The 10,238-nt window shown below is 39.3% G+C and overlaps 1 long non-coding RNA gene across 1 annotated transcript in view; it reads right to left on the reverse strand.

Annotated features, from left to right (window-relative positions):
- LOC131516790 (uncharacterized) overlaps positions 1 to 9,715 on the reverse strand; it is a 138,661-nt gene extending 128,946 nt beyond the window's left edge. The window contains exon 1 of the long non-coding RNA XR_009264243.1: positions 9,631 to 9,715. This is a non-coding gene — a long non-coding RNA (uncharacterized LOC131516790). The remainder of the gene's footprint in view (positions 1 to 9,630) is intronic.
- Between the last annotated feature and the right edge of the window lie 523 nt (positions 9,716 to 10,238).

The following is a 10,238-nucleotide window of genomic DNA, read 5'->3' on the forward strand; positions in this document are numbered from 1 at the left end:
TGATAAATGGTCACCATGGAACCCTGATTGGATTGTTGAAATGTAACTGAATCCACATAGATACTGTTTTATTCCTCTGAAAATTCTGGGCTGTGGACAGGTATCATCCATAAGGAATTCATAACTTCCCTAAAAAACCAGTTCCCCATTACAATGCATGTGAACTTTCCAAACTAGCCAAGGAAACTATGAATTATAATCTTGGTCTATTTTTTTTTCAACAGCCATAATAAATATTCTTCAACTGATTTAGGTTACATCTGTTCACATTTCAATTCTTGTGTCTAAATGAAAAATAATAGAAGCCAAATATGAAATGTATATTTTAAAAGAAAATCGCTGCTCTAGAAACTTGTTATCTTATATGTCACACACTGTTTCTTTCAGTTTGATTGGTAAATAACAGTTACTGTACATAACCATGCTACTAACAGTACATTGAGAAATGAAAATAAGTAGATATTTTCTGGCATTTTAGTGCACAAATATAACCTCTTAACCTGCAGAATCCGAAGGTTAAGTCTCAAAACTGAGTCCATTAACCTTTCTAAATGGTTGTGATATTAAAAACTGACTCTTAATAGCTATGGGTCATCGTCTAATGCAATAACCATCAGCAATAAAGAATTATGGATTAAGAACATTATCTATCTATAAAATGGTCATTTATGACACTTGTGCACAGACCATCTCTAAAATGTACAGATAACTATGGCCAAGAGTTCAGACCTAATAATATACATTATGCTTTTATTAGTATAGTTATGATATTAGTGAGTTTTAAGAGAAAATCATTACACTTATAAAAGGTTCAGGGTGTTTACTTCAAACATGAAACTAACAAAGAAAACCTTCCGAATTCTCTTTCATTGAGCTCTAACTCAGCCAGGTGGGACTAGTAGACTCAGAAGGTCAAATAAAAAAGAAAATAAACATGTTTTTAAATTGTCTGGTGTCTGTACCACAGAGCGAATTTGGACTCCTCTACATCATTGAGGAACAGCGAATATACAAAAGCTTCTGTGTCTTCTATCAAATAGAAAATTATTTGGATTGAGCTCTTTTTTGTTGTTTTTATCATAACAGAAAATTCAATATACACTTACAGACTAGTTACTGTGTACCATCAGCAAGGATATGCTTTGTCTGAAATTCCATAGATATGAATAAAAGAAACTTCGATTTTCTAATAGAGACTTAGCCTCAGTCAATATTCCTAAGGACTTCAGTTAATTTTCTTAAGGAATTGCCACAAAATAATCTTCTGAAGAAATAGAACCATAAAAATAGCCAAAATTAGTTATAGCTTCTAAACATATTTACTGTATTAACCTGTGTTTTGTCTTCAGCCCTGCAAAAGCAAAAAACAAATGTACTCAGGGATTAAATTGCATTAAACCTTGTTCACCAGAAATGGAGAAAGACAAAGATACAGGGAAAAAAGACAGAAACTTGGAGTGCTTTGCATCTTCCAATATGTTTTTTAAAATTCTTTTGTTGAAACGTGTGTGCTTTCTTGTATGTTATTTAAAATTTGTTTATTTCAATTTCCTCCTCTACATTTAGTTAATAATTTATATCCTCACTATATGACTTGTTGGATACAGAATTAATGGCCCATATAATTCCAAGTAACAATGAAATTTTTAAAAATGCCACTGTTTAGAAACTTAAAATACAGACTTGTTAATAGAAAAATCTAGAATAGCGGATCCCTAAAATGTGCTTAAAAACACATCTCCTTTTTAAAAAAAATTTTTTTTTACATTTACTTATTTTTGAGAGACAGAAAGAGAGCACAAGTGGGGAATGGGTAGAGAGAGAAAGAGACACAAAATCTGAAGCAGGCTCCAGGCTCTGAGACATCAGCACAGAGCCTGACGCGGGGCTCAAACCCACAAACTGAAATCATGACCTGATCCGAAGTCAGACGCTTAACCGACTGAGCCACCCAGGCACCCCAAAACACATCTCTGAGCAATCTGCAAATAAACATTCTCCACCTCATGGGGCCACTTAGGTCATCTTTAATAACTTTAATTCTTTTTAAAAGTTGCTTTCTGGGGCGCCTGGGTGGCTCAGTCGGTTAAGCGTCTGACTTCGGCTCAGGTCATGATCTCACCGTCTGTGAGTTCAAGCCCCGCGTCGGGCTCTGTGCTGACAGCTCAGAGCCTGGAGCCTGCTTCGGATTCTGTGTCTCCCTCTCTCTCTGACCCTCCCCCGTTCATTCTCTGTCTCTCTCTGTCTCAAAAATAAACATTAAAAAAAATTAAAAAAAAAAAAAAGTTGCTTTCTTTTCTTCCCCTGCTCCTAGGAATCAAAGCCCTGATGCATTTACAACCGGTGCCTGCTGAAGAGAGACAACAATGTCTTTGTCAGTGAGAATCCTTGTCTCCATGGTCTAATTCAGATCACCTAGGTCATTCACCTTCCTCCCAAAGTCCTTCATGACATTTATCCCAACTCTCCACGATTCCCTGGACTAGGATGACTAATATCTGGTCCACTACATACATGATTGTAAGGCTCAAAAGCTTTGTCAAATAGAATTGCTGACAAGAACTTCTTTTGTATTCCTCTGCCCCATATTCACTCTCAACTTATTGCTACTCAGTCTCAGGTCAGACTATTTTAAATGTTTTTATTTATTTTTGAAGGAGAGAGACAGAGCATGAGCGGGCCAGGGGAAGAGCAGAGAGAGAAGGAGACACAGAACACGAAGCAGGCTCCAGGCTCTGAGCTGTCAGCACAGAGCCCGATGCGGGGCTCGAACTCACGAACTGTGAGATCATGACCTGAGCCGAAGTTGGACACTTAACCTACTGAGCCACCCAGGCGCCCCTCAGGTCAGACTATTGTAAACCAATGCCAAAGAACTTGAGAAATTCTACAGGGTTGAATTAGTAAATCATATTAGTAAGTCACACGCTGGATTAAATTATTAGGTTAATAGAAAAATAATTTCTAAGACACAATGACTCTCTAATAATCATAGAAGCATAGCTTTGGGGTTTTATTCCGTCTTACAGAGACCTCATGTTTATTTGGCATGCCAGACTGTAAGCTCCTTGGAAGAAGGATTTGTATCTTATTAACCTTTGCATCCAGCATATCTAATGTGGCAATCAGACTCCATACATGATATTTGTAAATTGATAATAACAAGTATTGAGCATCCTGTAGTTGAATGTTCAGTATATTTTGACAGATTATCACTGTATAAGCTCTTGAAGTGTTTCCAATCATGTTCTCAATTGGGCCACCACGTACAAACAGAGCTGAGAGTAGCTCGCTTTCTTTTGGTAAATTTGCTCAGGATCTGTCCTGTCATGTGGCTAGTTTGCCAAATTGCTTTCACCACAGGATGTTAAAACACCACAATAATCAACCAAACTATGTTAACCAGACTCCCCAAAGGCATATATCCCATGAAAAAAGTAGGAGCAATGCAATTTCACATTAAGTATAACATCGTTTCAAATTCTGTTGCCAGCAATTCTCAAAGGTGCCTTATGTGTGATCTCTTAACAAATATCTGGAATTCTTTTTCTGTAGTTATCCTTGTGAGTTTTAGAATAACCCATTGGGATTTCAGAAAAATATTTGTTTCTACTTGTTTATCTTCATCTCCTTCACCCTTCCTCTTATTCCTCTCCCCCTCTCCTTTCACACTCTCCTTTTGATTTTCAGATACTGAAAATGATAGAGTAGTCGAAGTCCCATTTCTTCATATTTCATTTCCTCAAATGCTGGGCATCCAGCAAGTCTTATTCTAACCACTGTCAGCTAGATTTTTTTTAACTTTTTTAATGTTTATTCATTGAGAGAGAGAGAGAGAGAGAGAGAGAGAGAGAGAGAGAGAGAAGAGGGGCAGAGGGAGAGGAAGACACAGAATCCGAAGCAGGCTCCAGGCTCTGAGATGCCAGCACAGAGACCAACACGGGGCTCAAACTCACAGACCAGGAGACTCTGAGCCAAAGTCGGATGCTCTACTGACTGAGCCACCCATGCGCCCCTACTGTCAGCTAGATTATTAACCAGGTATTGATATAGAGGGAAAGGGAATATGTTTTAGAGGAAGTGTCTCCCTAAAGGTGTGTACATTAAGTCAATTGCCCTTGAATAGTTATACAGGGGATTATTCACAGCAGTCCCCTTAGGGGGCTTTACTTACTTCAACAATCCAGATGCTGCTAAAACCCTGGAACTTCTCCCTTGAAGTTTCCTTCAGGGCCTCTGGCACATTTTATTGGAGAGACACTTGGATATATAAATGTGAGTACTTTTTATTCAAAAGTGGTACAGAAAATGGGCGGGACAAACTAGCTTTGTTAGGATCTCACCATAAGTCAGAAGTTGTTTTTTTTTTTTTTTTATTCTTAGTATATTCTTAAATATTCTTAAAGTGAAGGCTTCCTTCAAATAGAAATATGGTTGTGCTTAGGTGACCTTGCAGGAGTTTCCTTCTTGTGGTAGAGGAGGGGTTTCCATATGCCTTAAGGAACCGAATGACTGATGACAATCAGATTCACCTAAGAAGGAAGCTGTCTCTACAGTCCTTTTATGGCTTGAAGATCTTCTAAGAAAGGACAGGAAATAAAGAGCACGGATCTTTTCCACTGGGAAGCTCCTCCCTAAGAACACTCAGTTATGGTACTCGCAACAGATGACATGGAACAGTAACAGAGGACATGAGCCCCTCCCATCTACGATTTCCAGCTGCATCTCCTGGAAAAATGATGTGTTAGTGCATGACAGTTCACTGATCTTGGCAGAGCATGTCTGTTTTGTGCAGTACGGAGGCTCAGAAGTTCATGTGGAGTCTCGTTCACCTTCCTGTTCCCTCCTATTCTTTCCTCTGGCCCACTATTCCTCATTCCAGCACCAGACAACATACATTGTATGGAGACATTTGATAAGATATAGGAAGGAATATATGGCCAACCTTAGCATACTGCCCACTTGTCCTCTCCCACAGATACACTAAAAGGGGGAACAGGAGTTAGGACACCCCTTAGGATATTAGGATGTCAGATGAAATATCCAGAACACATTGACGTTCCTTCCACCTTTCCTTCTCTCCAACGTATTTTTCAACAACTAAAATTGTGGGAACTATTATCTGGACTTTAATATAAAGTTACGTACTTTCCTACAGAAAATTTCTGCAGTCCATCCTCATTTTCCCATCTTTTATTTATTATTTATATATATATTTTTGAGACAGAATGAGTGAGAGTGAGCCAGCATGAGCTGGGGAGGGTCAGAGAGAGAGAGAGGGAGACACAGAATCGGAAGCGGGCTCCAGGCTCTGAGCTGTCACCACAGAGCCTGACGTGGGGCTCGAACCCACCGACTGTGAGATCATGACCTGAGCCGAAGTCAGACGCTTAACTGAGCCACCCAGGTGCCCCTGGGAAAGATTTTCTGTAACAAAAATACACGATACAGGCAGCTGTGCTCTCTGTCTCTGGTAATGGTGTATTAGAGATGTGACACTTGGAGCAGAATGGTCATCTTGAGACCCATAGGGATAATAGCTGTCATGCTGCGGATGGCAGAATAAGAAGAATAGAATCTGGATCTAGTGATGTGGTGTTGCTGCTTCATCACCCACCCCTGATATACCCTACCTTCAGACTTAACACATATATGACAATTTTTTTAAAGTCCCATTTGTCATGGCCTGAGCTGAAACCAAGAGGTGGATGTGTAACTGAGCCACCCGTGTGGATTCCTGTGTCCCATTTGCTTTTTAAAGTCTCTTTTGTTTTCTGATGAATTGCAACCTAAAGCATCCTAACAGTCCTCAAGACAATTCAACAAACACCCCCACTTTGCACCCATGAGCCCAGGAATCCATTGTCACATACTGCAGAAGGCTGATCATTATCTAAGGCCCTTAAACTCCTAAGGCTGCTTTACAAGAGGCTCAAGGAGTCCTCTGAAAATCTTCACTTACTGCTACAACGGAGATGGGATCTAGCAGTTTTAAGATATGGAAAGAAATTCCTCTACTGACTTCAGTTCTCTCTCTGCTTTCTGTTTTGGTCACTTTATTACAACATTGAAACTTACTTGTTTTCTGTAGCTTCTAAGAAGGCCAGATAGCAAAGTAGCTTAAAGAATGGGGTCTGGAGTCCAAAGATCTTTATTCAAATGTTATCCCCTCTACTTTGTGCAAATTATAGGACATGTAACTGATAGGGCCACTGTTTCCTATCTGAATAGACATAAAAGAACCTCCTTCCGAAGGTTTTACATGGAACTTAGTAGCCCTGAATGCAGTCAACTTATATTCAGGAAATCTTTAATTTTGCCTCTACAAGCTGACTGCCAATAGACAGACTTCAGGAATGTTCAGGACAATCCAGATAGAGGACTAGAGGATTGGAACGACTATTTCTGCATGGAAGTATACCTACTTATCTGGGGTCTCATTAAGATTTCTGAGCAAAACTCACATCTTTTGAAAAAGACAGGAGAAATAAGTTCTCCATCCAAAAGAAGGTGCTCGTGGAAGGCTTCTTGACCTTCATATCGAAAAGGACACTACTGATGAGCCCCACCAAGCTGAGATGAGCAGGCAAATTGACTACCACCCAGAAGCTCCCCTTAAGTGTGTGGGTTTAATGTCCTGTCTGCAAGGAGTGGAAAGAGAACATTTTCATATACTTTGAGGAACAATGAGAAATATTGAAAGCACTGCCTTTTCACTTTGTCTTATCCACCCCCCTCCTTTTTTTTTTTTTTTTTTCAGGTCAAATAGTTGCAGCACTGAAAATCCGACAGAGTCATCAGAAGAAATACAAAAGAGGACCTCTTCTCTCAAAATAAGCTTAAGCACCTTATACAGCGGCAGAGCTCACAAAAAATTAAGTAAATAATGGATGAACACTAACACCGCTGTGCATTCAATACATGATTTAAGTCTTGGAACATTTCCAAGTGTTTATTTGCAAATATGTGCTTCTGGGCGTTCACATATCCAAATTCCAATTCTGCATAATTTAAATTCTAAACATTATATAGATAATGCAAAGTTTATACAAGGGGTACCGAAATATCCATCTTTACAGCACTGACACTACATAAAGCAATATTTTCTGGTAATAATGTAAAAACCTTAAATTTTTAAATTGTTTCCTTTAAAAATAATTGCCAGGGTTAGCACGGCGAACGGTTTGACAAGGCAATAAAGCTTTGTGACTTTACAGCCCTGTGTTTCGTTTAAACAGTTACACCGTGACATTTGGTGACCATTAGGCACACTTAATCTGATAGATTCCCTGCCCTCTGTCCATTCCCACTCCAGACCCACCGACAGTAAAACAAACAAAAAAACCTTTCAGAACATTAGGACAAGTTTTGAACAAAGTTCCATTGTTTTCAGAGTCCTTATCTCACTTCTATTAAGGATTCAATAGTGCATTCCTGGAAGAGGCGATGGAAAGAATCGTGTTTAAGGGTTTATTCCAGAGGTAGGAGACAATCGTGAGTGGGGGGAAAAAACCCACAGAAAAGTCAAATAGCACCTTTTGAATTCTCTTCGAGTAAATCCTAAAAATGTAGGCTATGCTAATTATTACTTGGCATGCAAGATCATTTGTACTTTATTAAGTCCCCTCTTTTCACTGGGGAGGAGACAGCTACATGTTTTGATATCTGCCTGTACCACAAGGTAGCCTTTGAGGAGTGCTGTGTTAAATAGAAGTACAAACCAGAGCCCATGTGTTTTCTGACCTTATAGGAATTTGATATGTAACTAAGCGTGGGCATGTGTTAAGTCATATTCTGGTCCAAATTAAGAAACTTGAATTAAACTGCTTCAGGAAGGATTTTTTTTTTCCTACATGTGAAACTAACCTCAGACAAAACACTGGGGTCTTGCTCAGGGGAAAACTGCTAAAATATAGCACAGAAGCACTAAAAACACCCAGTATTTGCCAAACAGATTTCACACAAGCTTCTCCATTGTAGGGCTGGGTAGTCCTGCCACTTTGGACCTTACCACTTATTTCTCTACAGGGTTTGATGTGGATGAATATAGGCTTTCTAGGATTTTTATGTGCCCCTTTATTTTTCTGATCATCTCTAAACCATGCCCTTAAAAGTAAGAGCCTTTGAGAATCTCTAGCAAGTTAAAATTTATCTTTTTCAACTGTGTTCATTTTCCTCTAGAACACACCTATCTTACGGGTGTTTTCTTGTTGTTTTTCTATATAAAATAAAATGCAATCAGCCATTTTCAAATGCACAATAAACCCAGTTTACCCTAATAGAGTTATTATTACAAAGAGAAGCTTATCCATAGCATGTAGGTGGCTAATGAAGGAATGTACCTACAAGATATTTTGCCTGCTCAAGAATGCCAAGACCTCCAGTGTTTTTTTTTTCTCTAAATTCTCTGTTAAACTAATTCCGTGTGATAGGCAGATATGTCCTCCACATGCTGGTGAATTAAAATTCAGCTTTCAGTGAATAAGATTAATTGCCTCTTCAGACAAAGCTGGATTTGCGCTCCTATTAGAGAAAGGGGGGGGGGGGTGAAGCATGGGGCAGGGTGCCAGCTAGACCGCAGTATTCAGTTACACGTGAAATGATTTGTAATTCTGAGTAATCACTTAGGACAAGCCCTTGCACCATTTTATCTATACATGACTCTAGGCCAAAGTCAATACTCATAGTAAAATAATGAGATGAAGCTAACTGAGCCCTTTTATTAATGCTCCAAGGAGCAAATCTGATGCTTGAGTTTCTCCCATTGAAAGTATCCACTTCTTCCTAAAAAATGAACAAGTGGGTCAGGATGCCCAGTAGCGGCCAGGGTACCGGCTTCAGCAAAAATCATAAATAACCAACCCTTCCTGCCTTCCCACTTTCTGTTTGTACACTAGGCTTTACCCGGCTGCAGGTGAAAACACATGAATTTTGCATTACCTCTAGGCTCATTAAAGAGATCTGGCTCTCTCCTAATAGCTTCCCCTCACTTAGGGGGAGACACACACACACACACACACACACACACACACACACACACACACATCATGAACCTTAAGAGAAACAATGCATAGTACTTTTGCTTTCTCTTCCTCATCACTCTTATAAAGAAAATCAACTGTTCTAGCAAATGCACAGCTTGGTGACAGAGTCAGCATGCAACTGTGAGGAAAATGAGATGGGTAACCAGCTGTCCCAGTTTCCTGGGAATGGGGTTTGAGAAGGGAAAGGGGAAGGAAGGGTATAGGGAAATCTTGCTTTTAGCCCTCAGTGTTGTTTTCCCCACGTTACCACCAGTCCTGTGACCAATCTTGCAAATAGGTATTAGCTTTAAATGGCTCCCTAAGTAGTGATCAATGTATTACTCTTCTCCATGCTGGTTGAAGGCCTAAAGATCCACTAGGAAAACTTAAAAAACAATATATTATCCTTAATGTCATTTCCTACAACTCGTAGAAACAAACTAACTTATGTGGTGAGTAAAATTGTCTTTTATTAGAAAAATCCCACAGAATATTTCCACTTATCCCCTAAAAACACATCCAAACTTTTACTTATTAAGGCAAAATTTCCATATACATGTACTCCAATATAAGACAACATAGGTATACTAGAAGGACATCCACATACCTGTATTCAAATTTCAGAGGGGTCTTCTATTCGCTAGGTGACTCTTCCAAGTCTGTTGATATCTCTGACCACAGCCTCCTCATCTGCAAAGAGAGGACCACACATTTACCGGCAAATTGTAATGAGTAAAGCTTAGTTCAATATCAAGTTCATAAATATGATTACCCACATCCCTCCATCCCCTGGATTATTCTTATTATGAGGGGTATAAACCATTGATATAAATGGATCGTATAGAGATTTCAATCAAATGACTCCTAGTATTTCTCTAATGAGAGCTTTTGGTTGGTGACCAAAATAGCTTTTTTCTGAATTTCACTTCCATTGGTGTGTTCATTTGTAGATATGCCAGCAAACATGAAACTTCCCTTTAAAAAAAGCTTGGTCACCGGGGTGCCTGGGTGGTTCAGTCAGTTAAGTGTCCGACTTTGGCTCATGTCATGATCTCATGGCTCAGAGCCTAAACCCTGAGTCAGATTCTGTCTCCCTCTCTCTCTGCCCCTCCCCCGCTCAGGTTCTGCCTCTCTCTCTCTCTCAAAAATAAATACACATTTAAAAAAATTTTAAAAAAGAAAAAAGCTTAGTCACAAACCAAACAGTCATGGGAA

This window comes from Neofelis nebulosa, chromosome 7 (assembly GCF_028018385.1).
Source record: "Neofelis nebulosa isolate mNeoNeb1 chromosome 7, mNeoNeb1.pri, whole genome shotgun sequence".
NCBI classification, from domain to species: Eukaryota; Metazoa; Chordata; class Mammalia; order Carnivora; family Felidae; genus Neofelis; species Neofelis nebulosa.